This window comes from Ascidia mentula, chromosome 5 (genome assembly GCF_947561715.1).
Source record: "Ascidia mentula chromosome 5, kaAscMent1.1, whole genome shotgun sequence".
Classification (NCBI taxonomy): domain Eukaryota; kingdom Metazoa; phylum Chordata; class Ascidiacea; order Phlebobranchia; family Ascidiidae; genus Ascidia; species Ascidia mentula.
In genome coordinates this window covers 13,445,400-13,462,344 of record NC_138570.1, presented here as the reverse complement: position 1 = coordinate 13,462,344, position 16,945 = coordinate 13,445,400, and the positions used below count along the sequence as shown (strand labels likewise).

Sequence of the window (16,945 nt, the reverse complement as noted above, 5' to 3'; positions counted from 1 at the left end):
TCCAGCATCATTCTGCCAGCCGGCATTGCAATATAGACAGCAATGTCGCGATTGGTCCATCGTATTTCCGTCCTTTCATAACGTACCGGTGGTGGTTCGTCGGTTAAGGCAGGCGTACATCGCTTTTAACTTCATGCTGTTGCCGAAATAGGAGATAGAGAGGCAAACACGACCGGTTTAAAATTGCTGAGACTTCGCTTGTAAAGTTGTGATTGTAATTTGCCACTGCATTAAGTGCACAAAGCACTTGCCGTTCTTACTCCACAATATTGACAGTTTCAGTTTCCTATCGCAAATCTTTGTGTAAAGTAAAAAGAATCCCATTGTTTACAAGTAATTCTTGTAATTATACGAAAACCTGAAAATCGCTAAAAGCAAACTTACTGCTGTGGTAAATCTTCCTTAACTCAAAAACTCTGAATGCTACTGCTTGTCGCTTTGAAGCAAATCTAATTTCGTAATCCTGTTTTCAGCACAAAAAGCCAACCGAGGCAATGGACGTCAACACCTTAACGGGAAAAACGCATTACCAATTTTTGTCTGACTTAATTTAATTTCGGCCTGTCAAAGCCAATTTCTATTGCAGCGACCGATGGGCCGACCGCCTCTTGTACCAGCCCTTTGAAATGAAATAGTGTCTAAGCCCGCGATGGCCTAGCTGAGCTAACAAGAATAAGCTACCCGCTTCGACAGGAGCTTGCCTTATATCTCAGAGGTTGGCCGATTGAACCACTCTTCAAGCTGACGACGTCCGGTAAAGAAAAAAAGGCGACCGATCACACGCGCTGTCCTATGCGCGCACAAGCACCAGCGCGCGCGCACACACGCTCGTGTTGGCCGAAGTGGCGACAGGAAAAAGCCAGGGTGGCGATTTTTGCGGGAACCGTTCGCTTTCTTCGATTTAAGGTCGAATTCGCGAAAAAACTTTAGGATTTTGACACAGACATTCTCCTTTTCACAGGCAACGTAGTTCTAGAGTTTGATTTTTTTAAAAAAGCAAACTAAATTGATTTTCTCCAAATGCTACGCACGCAATCAAGGCGAGATTTTATTATTTATATTAGTCCGCAAACAGAGTAACGACGTTCGAGTGGAAGTATGTTCGCAAGGTCAAGACCCCTGGTTTGTAGTAAAAAGATCACAACGATGGCGTCATAATCACCTTTGTTGTAGATGCGTGAAGTGGAGAGTAAATATTAAAACCTATTGGGTTTCGCAATGTAAATCCAAGAAGTGAAAGTATCAAGCGCTGTGACTCATACGGTTCACCGTCAACGCCTAGTTTAAATGGTCCAACACCATCGTGTTAATACACAGCGACGCATATATTCGCGCCCACGCGTTCTGCTTCCATTACAAAACGCTTCGGCACTAGTACTTGGAGAAAAGGAAGCCGCGAGTTAGTCACAGGAGGCCGCGTTTTCGGGAAGACGAATATTTGGTGAGATTTTTTCCATTCGTCGAATTTCCGGCCCTGAGGGTTTCATTCACAAAACCCGCTATACGTCACAACAGTGCATCCGGACATGACGTGTTGATGTGCTGTGTTACGTCACGTGTGTTGTTGGGGAAAGAGGGTGATCTACAATACGGCGTTATGTGTTGGGATTTCATTAAAAGTAGTAATCTAAACTGTTCGGGATCGTTTTCGTACATAAAAATATGAATTTATAAGGAACTGTTCTTCCGGCATAATTAAATGTCTATATTTCAATTCACGAATGTTCCGCCTGCTGTACTGCGTGACTTCATTATAGGGTTTCGTAGTAAAAAGAAAATCACGTTTTTTGACCCAGATGTTCAGATACAATTGTTTTCACAGAACAAAGAAATAAAAAACTTTTTTGTTGAAGTCCTATCTTCAGCAGTCACATCGGCTTGTTTTGTTAAAAACAACACAAAAACACTCCCAACACTAAAAAGGGTCAGAAAACACAGGACCGAAAAACGACAATCGCAAAAAATGCTGATTTTTTGGCCAGAGAACATTTCGAAGAGACCTCGTAGAATGACATACAACAAAAATACATAAAATGTTGCGTCTGTCACAAGTAGGTATTTTTGTTAGTTCGTAGATGGTTCAAGAGAGAATGTTGGGAAGGAAGATGACTCCTATCAATCACGCTCTTTGGATAGATGACCTGATAAACTGGATATTTTTAAGTCTCTAAGGGCCCGAAATTCGGGTCACATATTTTGCAGACGTCTTTTTCCAGCCGTGTCCAAATTTGTCACAAAACCGACAAAACGTGTCCACGTTTAAACTAAATAAACCAAGCAATTACAAACCTATTGTGGCGATCGCTCATTGCAGAGAAACAACAAACAGGCGTAATATACGTGATACACATTAAAGCCTATATTTGTTCAATCTATATTTGCCCAACCAGGTTGCACGATATCTCCATATCTGTGCAACGCCGCCAATTTCGCCTCTTCCCAGTGGAATTGTGCGACCCATTACGTCACAAAATCGTCTTTTCTTCGAAGGAGAACAGATCATCGTTGAATAAATCCTCAAAACAACACCAGAATGCGATTGTAAGATAGTTGAAAGCCATTCACGTACGGGAAAGTGAATTTCCATATTTACAAACGACATTTTACAAAGCACGATATCCCGACCAGTACACAAGGAAAGTTAATGTACACAGAACAGAACTCTTCCAACCGAGGGAGAAAAACAGTTTTCGCCCAAATTGTACGAACCACTCAGACACGCATTACGTCAGTCACACAGGTAAATAGAAAGTAAAAAAAGTCTGGCTTTCGGCGTGAAATTACGAGAAAACGAGACGTGTTTGAAGAGGGGCGATGTCCAATGTCGTGACATTTGCTCCCCTACAACGGATATTGCCTATACAGTTGTTCACGCTTACGGAAAACTCTCTTTCAGGCATATCTTATTACTGTTGGCTGAAAAATTCTCTTGTATACGGGTTAATTTGGGTTGTCTGTAGTGGAGCAAGAGTGAATCCGATGTTTTTCATGCAGACAAGCGAATAGACAATTTTGATGCGGGATACTGTATGAAATCAAACATCTTTAAAAAGTCTTTCGCAATAATTCTTTTCTCAGATGTACGATAAGGTAGGCGTGTTCAAAACAAAATAAAATAACCCACCACTACTCAATCAACAATATCCCCTTCACAATCCACTTGGGCTCTTCGTAACAACAAGGTATGACAGAGTAAGTTATCCGATCCACCTTTGTACGAGCGACAGAAACCCGAAGACAAAGTAACGTATTGTCTTTAACCTCCATCACCCGCAACCAACGTCAAAACTATCTGATAAGAGTAAGGTGCGATGACAAGGCTTTGGCAACCAAGGAAGGTATAGAGTGGATCAAGTACTGAGATGACAAAATATGATACAGGAATATTGAAAATATCTCAATAGTACTAATTATTGTAGCTGGATACCTAGTTGAAAATGTTTATAACATGTCGCAAAACTTCCAATGCGTTTAATGTACGACATTTTACAAATATAAAATTGACATCATTCAACGCTGAATTGTTGCTCGCCGCAATCGTAAATTTTAGTGAATTTTAGTTTAGTGAGAAAACGCGCATGACGCAACAGACACGTAGAAGCGTCGGGTTTGACCAAACTTCAGCCCCATCTTATACTACACTGTACACACCACAACAGAATTCCGCAAAGCAAATCGCTATTTCGGTAACATTACGCGCTATCTTTAAAGAGGCGCTGAAGAAATATTTGCTGCGCAAAGTTAGCGGCTTCGGGAAGTCAACATTCTCCCAGGGCACAATACACTGTTCTCCCTTCCAACGTCTTCGGTGTTTTCCCTCAGAAAGTCACATGATTTGAATGACGTAACCAACTGCTCACATGTGACGTCAAAAAAGAGGGTAATAGCTGCAGTCCGGGCTGCAAAAACATCATTTCTCTTCCGCAGTGGTGTTTTCCATATGAATCAAATGATGCCACAGAGTCAAAAGCCTGGTGACATGGGTGGTAAGAGGCCATGCGCCGCAGGAAGTGTGCATGTAGTGGGAGGGTGATGTGGAGGCGGCAATCAGTGCCGTGTGTTGTTTTTTGGTTGTGTGCGGGGAATTTGAAAAATCACAAGTAGTTGCGTGCCTGACGTCACATTCCTATGGTATTAGAGGGCACCTGAATTTTTATAGGCCGCAGGACGAGATGATGAATGGTGTTTTGAAGTGGCCGGAAACGGTCGCATGAAGTTACGCTCGGGGTCGCGCGATGTTTTTCATGACGTCAATCACGTGCAAAGGCACTGAAGCGTAGCTAACCAAGCAAATACGCCCAACACGCGGCCAAAATTTAAGTACGAGCGGCGAAGATATGATCCGCAAATCCCGGTTTAGCCGGCATATGGCGCGCGCTGCAGGTGAAACTTGTGAGTTCACTTAGGGCTACGTAAACCATCGCTGCGAATTTCTCATCAGGTGACAATTTGTCGGCGGGCATGTTTGGCCGATTAACCGTGCGACAAAACGCGGATAATGCAAGCGACCCGGGCAAAAGACAGCAACGCGCGTTGTGAGCTGCAAATAAACAGAGATTTGCTCAAATCTAATGCTTCCAAGAGGTTGTGTCTGCACCGTGGACCAACCAACCACGTTTATAGCGGATATCGCTATAAATAGCCTTCCTGCGGCGCTATTAAAAGTTTTCGTGGACTTGAGACAATGGATTAGAAGACACAGTAAGGACTGGCGGAAATTAAACCACTAAGTACATTTTCTGTGCTATTTTTTGGGGAAAAAGAACGATTACAATATGGTGAAGTTCGTTATTTTAGTCATGGCGTCGTTATCACAATAGGAGGAATGGAATGTGTTTGCAAACACGGTATATGGAGTAATGCTGTCGCAGCAATACCTTTATTTGCGGAGATGTAAGTGACAATTTGTTGAACTATTTTCTTCTGAGCTATATTATATCTAGATGTTGTAAACCAAAAACAAAAAATCAAGATTCAATTTACCATTAGTTCAATTTTTTGAAACCATTTCCTTTCAAACAACCCGATGGCTTCAACATGACATCAGCACTAAGTTTAATCCCCGATCCAACTTACACAATGAGACTGAAAAACAAACCGGGTCACCCAACAATATTTGCGTAACCTCACAATCGAGTGCACGTTTTCTGTTGACAAACGCATATGTCAACGTACATAATGCGACAGGATTATTTCTATGCTCGACTACAGGAGTTTTCAACCACTGTAAAATAAAATGACAACAAAGATTCGAAAATGTAAAGCCAGCAAAGTTGCATACCAATGACAAGCACGTTATAGCACAAATACTACCCTTAGTTTGGGGTCAAGTGTCATCTCATTTTAAAAGTCATGAGGATTCGGCGCGTACATGTGGGCGGTCACGTGACATATTGATGAGGATTCGTGTGCTTTATGCTCAGACAACGACGGTTAGATCAACGGATTGTAAACTAAAATTAATTATTTTGATTGCGGGATATATTGTCAAGCACTTATTTGCATGATTCATTTCCTAATGAGATTTATGAAACCGCCAAGTTTTGGTGTTTTCCATCGTGGAAATATGCGCGAGGACAACATTCAAGCGTATTTAAAAGTCAAACCCGATACGTTCATCATCTGCATAAGCGATATTTGCACACGGACCTCTTGAAAAACCAATCAGAAAGTGGGCACACAAAACCGCCACGACTCAACCCTCATAAGCACAATGCACGACAAACAAGTCACGATAACAAGCAATGCGTGCTGGCAAGTTTCTATTGAAAACACGCCCAATTTCGAATCCGGCCTGAAGAGAATTCTCAGCACACAGCTGTTAGCGGATTTGCTCACAGTGGGCGAGTTATTCTCAGCAAGCGACGTCGCACGAAAGAAAAACCGCTGTCTGGAAAAAGGCCTTTTCAGCTTAAAAGGTTAGAGTGCCTGAACCCTGGGTCAAAACCTCAAGACAGCATTTGCGACCATGTCTGATGAGCAAGGCAGACAATAGAGACGGTCGCGTTTATGACGCTGTCACTACCGTTTTACTGTCCAGGCCGATATGGTCAGCTTCGCACGATATTTGTGTTTGTTTTAGCCAGAATCGGGTCAGCAAACCTGCGGTCGCCTGGATGAGTCAGTGCTAATAACGGTCGTAAAAATGACGTTGAGCCCATCCTGCTTTGACTGTGAAAGTGGTCGAATACGCTGTTGCACGGGTTGAAGTCGTAAGTCAAACAATAACAAGAGCAAACGTTTCGAAATCCCGGTCGTGATTTGACCGTTTGTTGTTCGTTTCGATATTCAACGTCGTTGATGGTTTGGGAAATTGCGTAACAAACAGCGGGAAAAGTTGTACACTACATTTCACAAACTATCACAAAACGCACATGCGGAAAATCTTTTTACGTTCAGTCGCAAGCGAGTGTCGACCTCACCAAATAAACTGGCGAGGGTTCAAGAAGCGTGGGACACTGAATTCCCTTTTCGCATCAAATATTTAACAAGCGGATGTCTACAGCAGGAGCACGGCACATATATTTAGCCACAAAAAAGAGCATTCCATTGAAAAGGAAAATTACTCACCCAATCTTAGTCCACAAACATTTGGTATCTTTGAAAAATTCCGGCAGTGAAGAATTTATTCTTTCAAACCACTTCAACAGGCCTAATTTTGCTGATATTTCAGAAAAGAGAGAAAACAACCTTTATTGTCCGTAGAACGCTGCTTTCTAAAAACTCATGAACGAGAAAGAGAGAATATGAAAAAAGCCATGAAAATCGACAGGCCACGTGGTTTCAGCAGCCAATCACGTTTAGGCGTTGGCAGCAGCCATAGCCATAGTCGCGTCCGCTGTCATAAGAACGTGACTGGAGGCTCCGGTTGCGTTTCCTTGGCAACAGGTTTTGGCCGGATGTAGACACTGGCACGATGTGACCGACATTTGCACTCTTGTGCGTTGATTCTAGGGCGCCACTAATTTCATTTTTCTGTTCTTATACGAGATTAGCCAGAATACTGACAGTATACATTCCACAGGTTGCGTAACCCTTGGGGGTCCGCAATGATGTAACGCTGCCAAATTGTCTTCCAACACAAATGCGAGGTTTTATCATTTTTGCATTTCAAAACTGCGCAAAGCAATATTTGAAAAGACGAATATATTTCAGCAGGGAACTGGTCCTCATACCTGGAAGCTGACATTTATCAGAATACAAATTCGTGTTACATTTTACCTTCCAAAATATTTTAAGTTTTTTTCTCCTAAACTGAAATATGAAAAGCCAAACTTTAGCTTTTTCCATTCACACGGCTTTGTGACACGACATAACACTGCGCATAGATAACCTGTCACAACCAATCCACCAATATTCTACCTCCAGCTGTAACTGAAAAGCGTATGCTAGTCGACCGAACATAGGAAGAATAAAAGTTCAACACGGGGTCTTTACTGAGCGGAGGTGTTGAAACGATCAGAGATTGACAACTCGTGAGAGATTTCCCCAGAAAAGACCGATAGCAGAATTCTGATTAGCGCGGAAGCGTCGAAAGTAATCGCGTGAAAGAGGCAGGCAGCGCAGAGACAATTACTAGAAGTCAACTCGTGCTCACCATGACAACACGACTTCCAGCTGTGACGTACCACGGGGTAGAATGTTCGAGAAGCTTAACCACATTAAAATTTTTCCAAAAAGGCAAACGATTATTTACGCCGTAATTAAATCCAGATAAAAAACAACTCGCTTATATTTTTGCGATAAAATAACAAATGAAATATTTCGAGGATGAAAAGATTAACTTTTCGATTTGAATTGAATGTTTGTGAAATTTTGGTAGACTAAATCAGTCTTACTTCAAGAATGCAACTAACGTTACGTAATGCTGTGGGCCTCTCAACATACGAACCGGTTGTACCACACCGGATGTTTATATTTATGCAATCGCTTGGTTTTGATATCCACCGAACCGTATATGAATAAAACGCAGGCCATCATTACAGCAATCGTTCATTTAACATCACATCCATCCATTCACAACGCGTACCCGACCATTCATAAAAATCACAACACCAGCGCAGTGTTCAATCACCACAACGCGGTACCCACCAGTGTTCATTCATGAAAAGTCAGTTCGCCACAACGGCTGGTTGAACAGGATAATTACTATCCGGTCGTGACGTCACAGACGGAAACGATTAATCGACCCCGGTCTGGGAAGCAACAATCATTAGCTGTGTCGAAACAGTCACATGTTACGCAATACTCTCTGCGTTGGTCAGGAACATTTTGATTAATTTTTTTTCTGTTACAGGTAACGCAACGATTGAAGAGAAACTGTAGCATAAAATGTGCCCTTTCCAATATTATTGTAAGCAATCGTTTCTTTCGCCACAATCGGGTAGTGTTTTCCAACAACAAACATAAAAGACCACGAAGACCGGTAGTATGAAAATTACGACAGCCATGGCGGCTTGTGATTAATCGAAATGGAGCGACGACCCGGTCACGTGATGTGTTAGTCACGTGGCACAGATGTGTGGACAGGAAACGGCGACAAGGTCCGCTAGTTAATCATAAGACAAGCGGAGGCGAAGCAAAATAAACATGGACGACTATTCATCATGTTTGTGTTAGAATATTAGCTGACGACAGGGGATTTGTTCGTCATTTCGTCTGCCTTTCAGCAAGATAATTGGATCATTAAGATGCAGGATGAGAAAATGTCTGATTCAAATGTCGGTCACTGGTCTACCAACAAAAGCTTTTTGATTCCACTGCAACTAAGCATGAAGAAGATGTTCATTCTCAAGCAATTATAACCGACCAAAGCTACCGGTAAATAAGATCACATGTTCCTAACTCGACACGTGGAACGTAAATCACTGGGTCACGACGCTATTAATCCTATAAATAAAACATACACGTGAATGTGCGATGTTTTCATGCAACGACCCACATTTGTTTCCCTGCTGGTGGTAATTTTTGCACCATGTAGTTGGCCACCAATTAAACCTGGCCGATCTGTTGCGGAGCAAATCTGAAACGGATTAAAAACCGTCTCTGTGCTTATTAAAACATGTCAGACGAGGAACAGTGGAATTCTCACATCGGATTTGAACTGTCAAACGTGAAAGGTCACGTAGTTGGAATTCGTGGCAGCCGTGAGTTGTTGCGGACAAAATGTTTTGGGCACGTAAATGTTGTGAGTGTTTGCTTTGTTTTAAAATGCAGATTTTTAAATTTTCTTAAAAATCCTTACTGGACCTTGTGATGTTTTACGATCCTTGAATGGTGAAGAAAAAGATGTACGTTTTAAGGTAAAGCAAACCACAACATAAATTACTGAAGAAAATACAGAAAAAGAAAACAATATTTGTGATGTTGATTTCATGTCCCTAAAGTACATAGCCTACATAAGAACCAACAAAAATTGTCATGAGGAGGAATAGATTTCAAGGTAATGTTATTGGACACAGTTGAAAATATGGCCTGTTATCAAGAGTTAAATACGAATTAATTTGATATCCATTTCATTCATTTCGCATGCAAATGAGGCCGCACACGGATGAATGCTGGCGAAATTTTCTCACAAGTGCGGGTAATCAGCTCTTCCAATCCCACCACAAATAAACAAGTAAACAAAAAAATAAACCTCGCGTCGCCGACAGAGCGCCGGATCAAACCCGACGTTAATGCTCTATGACGTCATAATGGCGAAAGCAACAAACAGGATCATAATCGCTGCGGTTATGTCATAACAAACGCCGTTGATTAGGTGCGCTTCAGGTTAGTCATATGAAGGCAAAAAGACGACAGCTTCTGTCGGCGCAATCTGCACACGAACTTTCAATGACCGCTTATAATACCACGGACAAAAAGCAGTGCATTATGACGTAAAAATGAGAGGTTTTACGTTTAATAACAATTTGAACTTGCTTTGAAAGTGTAGTTACATGAAAATTACAAGAAAGTAGAACTGTTGTAAACGTTATTTAGATTCGACACGTGGAGGCAAATTTATGAAATCCATTAGTGACAGACAAATCCAATGACTTACGACAAAGTCGTTAGTTTGCGCCCCGCAACTAGTGAAAAGGTGAAGCGATTCATTCGACCGTTTTAAAACACGATGATTTAACCAATAAGGCATCTAGACTTGCAGCACGCAACACCAGAGAAGTCACGACCTTTTTTGTGAAGCACTGGGCCATCTTGCATGCTTGAGTGCGCACCAATGACAACCCTTGCAGTCGGGTCACGCTTTAGGTCATGCCACTTTTCACAAGTTGTTTTAAAACCAGACGACGCGTAACGGAAAATATTACCTTTGAAAGACTTTAAATCTTTTAGGTAAATATCGCATTATGTACATCAGAGAATATATATTGATTTTGGTGAGAAGCGATTTACCCTTAGAAGTTAATAAAATGGACAAAAAGTTCAATTTCTGCCCCGATGCATTACGTCATGGCGGACAAGGGAAATGTGTGACAACTCTGTGTCCACTTGCACATACATGCAACGTAACCCTGTTTACTCACTGCTACACGACTAAACCTGACGAAAAGTGTGACGAAATTACCATCAAACGTGTGACGAAATTACCATCAAACAAACAAAGTCGATGAGTTGGATCGGTCAGGGGGGTGGCCACGTAGGAGGAATTCCAGTAGCCAATCACAAACAACTACAGGATATTCGGCGATGCGTTGGCCACCCTAAGACGCTTGTTTACAACCTCGTGTGCTAAAATGCGTCACAGGTATTACTAAACAAGGATTAAACAACATGAACGTTCGCTCATTGGACGAAAGGTTAATTCAATGCAAGGGGAATATGCAATTTTAGTCCACGTGCTGACTCAAGCTTCGCGCTTCTCTTAACGAAGTGCCTTCCTCATTAAAAATTTAAGGCCCCGCGACAAAATACAGGGCAGTAGCTGAAAAAATTATGTAACCCCCAAAAGCGAGTTCGCGTCGGCGATTTTATTTACACAGGCGGTTCGAGGGATTATTTCTCCTTTCCAAGGTATTGTGTTGACAAATTAAAAGCCTCTTGTGATGGTCACGTCCGAACGAGCACCTATTTGTGCGTGTTCCGGAAATGAGGTTCAGTAATTTTCGAACGTTACACAGAACAAGGCCAACATGCAACATAAATATTGATACAGTTCGAGACATGTTGTCAAATAGCGGTAAATAAATAGTCTAAAATATTGGGTATTTCCAACGAACGGCTTTGTTGGCGGTTATAACACGATCCTACGTATTAGCATAGACACAACATAAGAAACCTAAATTTGTTTTCAAATTTTCAGATGATGAGTTGATACGGTTCTGAGTATTCGCACTTAATTTTGAAGAAAACATTATTATTTAAAGTAGTAGAACCACGAACACAAGAAACGCTAGCTTTTTAAATTAAATCTTGAAGCACGGAGTCAATGGTACTTGAATTATTGTAAACTTGACGCCGACAACTTGGTTGCAAATGCGACGATTGCGTAACAGTGCGTCATGTTGTAATTTAATAGCAGTTCCAATATTTATCATCGCTATTCAATGTCCCACATGACGTTGTTGGCAGAATAAAATTGCAGATTTTTGTATTTAATTACACTGTCTTGCCGTGTGTGTTTCAAAGGAGAGCAGTTTGTCAGCAATAATAGATTTCCTCTGATGTTTTTGGGCACAAAAGTGATCAATATATTGCATCATATTGACACTGCGTCAAAAATAACAAACAACGTATGAATTAGGCCCCACAGCACAATCAACAAACACTATGTGGAAAGCTGTCGCATTCCTTTCCTGGACTAATCATTACCTGCACTTAACACCAAGTACGGGTGACAAGAGATATGCAGGATTCTCAGCATCACGCGATGACCTGCAGCGCCTGATTTTCGTCGGACAGAAACACAATGCCAGTGAGTAAGGTGGTAGGCACGAAGGTTCAAGTTCAGTTGGTTCTTCGCAGCGGGGGAGCACACAGTCGGCATGGCAACCGTGATGTGTCCGAACGAAAAACAACAAAAGGAACCACCCACACAAACCGCACCATAGACATGTCAACGAATGGTTCCTAGATTTCGACGCCACGAATGACTAACTGCGGTCATGCTTTGTCCCAAAGACATTCAATTTGCGCCAGGTGGGATAAGTTCCATGAACCATGTCTGTTTCGTGCAAATAGTACACAGTTGCCACAGTTGTGTACATTTTGTTCAGGAAAGTGGCGTTAAAATTTTGAAAGGAAGAGGCTTGAGTTGCTTGGCTCCATGATCTAGTATAGTTTTTATTACTTTTTTCATCTGAGAAGAAGTTTAATATGAAACATTTGAAAAAATAGAAAAAAAAATATGGTCAGAGGATCAAACTGTTGTGTGGTTATGAGGTTGAATTTGTAGCAAGAAACAACACGCAAGGGTAAAAGGCCTATTTTGCTCCACCTACCACCGCACATTTAACACTTGACTCCACCTGAGCAAGTTTGTATTTACCGCTCAAGGGCATTTTCAACAGTAAACTATTTAGGTGTAGCCGCGTTTTTAAGCAAACAATATTTTTGAACAACCTATTGAGCTTACTCAAAGCAAGACAGCAACCAAGACACATGCACCACACCAGTCATCGGGCTTGTTGTACTCCTACAGTGGTTTCGAAATACTCGCTGACATACAGAGTCTATTTCTTAACATCGGCGTTGGCAGATTCCCCGAAACCGTGATTACTCAGAATAGCGCAAACAGACCGACTTGAGTGGGTGTTATCTTCACCAACGCTTAAAGAACAAAGAACATGGGAGTGTTTACCCATCGCCAAAATCCGCCGACAATCTCACGTCCAATACTGACGTCATCCGTGACGTCACGCGCGGCAAGTGACGAAGATCGGAGGAGCGCGAGGTATGTGGCGTCCGTGCGAATAGGATGGCGAGATATTTCCTTCCTTGTGCGAAATATTAACGTCGCCTCACGCCATCACGTGACAGCTACGTCTGACGACAGCAGGTTTTTTTGAAATCTAATCATGTTTTTTTGTAACATCGACTTTAGCGCCTCAGTTTCTGTTGGAGTGCATATCGACAGCATTGAAAACTATATAGAAATTTGACTGCACTTGTTTGAACTCGACGTGTTTGGCAAGTTAACGAGATGAGCCGAAACCACAAGAATTGGCGCGTTGGTCGCACATTTCCGACAGTCTGGTTGTTTTCCACAAAGATGAAAGATGATAAGAAGTGTTACAAGGTCGATGCTTCTGGCGCTCGCACGTGCTCACAAACAGAATAGTTGAAGGTGTCGGTCATTTGTGTACAGCCGTTGAACGTGTTTTTTAGCGCAGCACAACCAAAAGGTTATTGAACTCATCACACGCCCGATCATCACATGCAACTTTGGCATAGGGGAGATACAAATGGTGTTGATTGTTTTAATACTCAGTAAATGCAATGCAACGAATGGAAAGAAACGGGTGAAAATATACAATTTTTTTGCCAACCATCATCACTGCGTGCAAAAATTCTACGATGCAAAATGTAAATTCGGAAACCAGAAAAACTCTGGACGGCGACAAAACAAGAGAAAAAATTCGCGCAGTTCGTGTGAGGTTGTCACACCAGAGATGAGAAAAGGTGTCGCAAATTTTTAGACATTGATGGCTCTAATCTTCTGGCACTCATCCAACCAAAGATCACAGCGCATGTGCGTCATAATTCCACATGACGTAGACAAACATTATCGCTGGTGCCAAGCAGTGACATGCCTTTCGAACGACGAATGCCATAATAATGTTATGTTTACTACGCCGTTAGGTTCTAAACCACGGTCTGGAAAGCAAGAACGATTCAACAACATCCCAAGTCACGTACGATGAACCGGTTATGCGAAACACTTGAAAGGAACGCACTCAGTTGTTGCTGCTACTACGTGTTTACATTCTTGAGGAGGTGAGGAGAAAGGCTTCTCACACAAGCAGGTGCTCCCACTACGTGCGAGGGTAATACACAGATTTTCGACATAAACACAAAGCAAATACTGCACGTATGCAAAAAACTGACGTCTGTACCAGGACCAAGAAATTAGTGTGTTTTTACGCCTCCGTGGCACCAACAACATGTGTATGGAGAATATGTTGTCCAATTGGGGACGCGATTCGCACCGGACGACTCTTTGCGCGTCACAAAGCATTGTTTTGCTGGTGCCATTGGCTGGGAATGCGGGAGGTTGTCGTTACATTTCCGCAGGGGGAATACAGTTGGCTGATCAGAAACCGACACAGCAGCAAATGCACGTATCAAGTTGTTTATATTAAATCAAGTTTAGTGCACTATTAAAACATTGCACGAATTTCTGATATTTCCTGGGTATACAACCAGCATTGAATTATTTGCAAAGAAACTAAATTGAGGAATGGGGATAACGCCGTTGCCTTTTCCGCTAATTTTTGGTGACTGAAGCCTGGAAATTTAGTTGAGTGGTTTTCAAAAGATTCTTAAAAACCCGATGGTTATCTTTGTCATCTGCAACATCAGGTAAACACGCGGTTAAAAACACATTCATGGCCGAAGTTGCCAATCGAAATCTCATCACTCATTAGGGCAAATTCCTACACGTCACGCTATTTAATGAAACAGCGAAATGGAAGAACGTCATCACCAAGTAAACACCAACAAACACGACTAAAGTGTTTCACAAAACAGTAAACAATCCTAAACAACAAAAAAGAAGTCACGTGCATCATCTATCTGTTATTAGAGTCCATATAAGGAGTTGGCGATGTGGTAGAGCTTCTACGCGTGAGTTATCACCTCAGACGCCACATTGATGGCATTTCAAGTGCCAACGTTCCCGTCTATCCAGTGAAAGCAGATACAAACGCTTGTTAGTGCATTCCTAAGCTGATAGAAATATGCAAGTCACTTCGGCTGTAACATGCCACAAGACGGGTGGTGCGGTTGATGACAAATATACGGTATCCGGTTGTGAACCGTTTTGAAGATGTTATTTGCAATATGTCGAACTACCACTGCCATAAGTGCAGTTAATTGGGACTCACTACCATAGGACATCCATCTCCAGTAGTAAAAATTCCCTTGTTGAGAAGTAAAGCTTTATTTTATTGGTGAACAGCCGTCAATTGGTAACAGAGAAATGCAGATAGAGCAGTGTATACGCAAGAGTCCAGGTTAAATAAACGAATCAGACAATCGACAAGCACCTCAATGAACATGTTACAATGTACGCAAAACCAGACACCGAACATCCAGAACTAGACATTTGGGCAAGCAGAAGGTACAGCGAAAGTAAATATACAAACCAAGATCCACGCAAAGATATCAATGTTGTGTGAGCAAAAAAGCCTATTCTCCACATTCAATACCGCCCCTTGGATTCTTCTCAATCAATAGACACACATGTCTAAATTTAGACACTCGCTTCTAAAGGCGGTTGGCGGAGTTAAAAATTGACAAACGGCACTGCACTCTGCCAGCCGCATACGCCGGATTATGCGATGTCTAGACCCAGAAACGCGACGGAAAGGCTAACGGCGCCTTTGTGTGGCAGGATTACAGGTGTTTGGTTTGGCCTTCTTCGTCCGGGCAAGAACCGAAATCCATTTAATAATGATTGATGCAGAGTTGCACTTGAATGCGGGAGGCCCACTGTGCCCTGGTGACAGAACAATTCTCCTTTTCAGGTTGAATTGATTTTTGCAACAATAGCTGCTTTCGAGCATTGAAAAGTGTGGCACGCAGCGGAAACCGAAAGACTGTTTTCGTGCTTGTATAGGGCATTCGACTTCGGACATTGCTGGTGATTGACACATCTCCCCCGCCCGGCGCCAACAACGACTTCCAACTGCCGCTGCAATGGCTTCCGGTTCATCAATCAAATATCATCATTGCTTCTAATCAATGAAATTTACCCACGGTTGAAGCTTGTATTTGAAACCTTATTTATCGCAACCACAAAGGGCAATTTGATTCCCTCGTGGGAAATCTTAACAGGAAATACATGAGCTATGTGCGGAGAAAGTCGAGAGGAAACATTTTCCAGAGCATGAGGACATGACCTTGTCCTGCAAAGGAGTTGTTCAGAATGTTTTGTCTAAAAGTGGCGCCAGATTTATCGTCACACGGGTTTTAAAGGGAGGCGTAGATTTATTCGCATGATGTCTGCATGCAACTGGTACACCCAGCGACATTTGTGTAACCAAGCGAATAGATATGCAATTTTGTGTATTTAGATAAATTGCACATTTTTATGCACAAAATATAGATTGCAGTGGCATGTGCGCAATAATACTACGTGCTTTCTAAAGTTACCAAACGTAAAGGGATCTTTTTCTTTCAGTAGCATTAAACCCAAATGCATTTAAAAATACCAGAGATTTTCCCCTGATGTTCACGATGTTTGAAATAAGGGACAGATAAGATATTCAAATTATTGTAAACTACCAAAAGCGTGCAGCTCGACAGTAAATGCATGGTAATGGACACGTACAAAAGCAATTTTCCAACCTAAACACAAAACAGATCTGATGGAGCAACGATAAATGGGTGCTTGTGGCAAAGCTCAAAAGTAAGGCGTAATGCTACGTTGTGATTATGTGATTACATAGAGACAAGATCGGACTTTCAAAATTTCTTCGGAAGATTAATTCATGAGATTACAGCAAATGACCTGAATTAGGTTAAGTCACGTTTTCCGTTTAAAAACGCCTAAAAAATTGAATACAATTATACAGAAAATATGAACCCTGTCCCGTTTTTTTCCACTGCTGAACGTTTTTCTACCGTTTATCGGTTGAGATATAATGGTAATTATGACGAACAAAATTACAATTTCTGCATAACAACCAAAACTGGAGATATTAACCGGAATATACGACCGAAGATTATTGTAAATGGTTTCAAGCCATGATTTGCAAAAAAACATCAGACGAATGTGGTCAAA

General features: G+C 41.9%; 1 protein-coding gene across 1 annotated transcript in view; it reads right to left on the bottom strand.

Annotated features, from left to right (window-relative positions):
* LOC145904081 (activated CDC42 kinase 1-like) overlaps positions 1-16,945 on the bottom strand; it is a 51,324-nt gene that overhangs the window by 3,517 nt on the left and 30,862 nt on the right. The window lies entirely within an intron of this gene.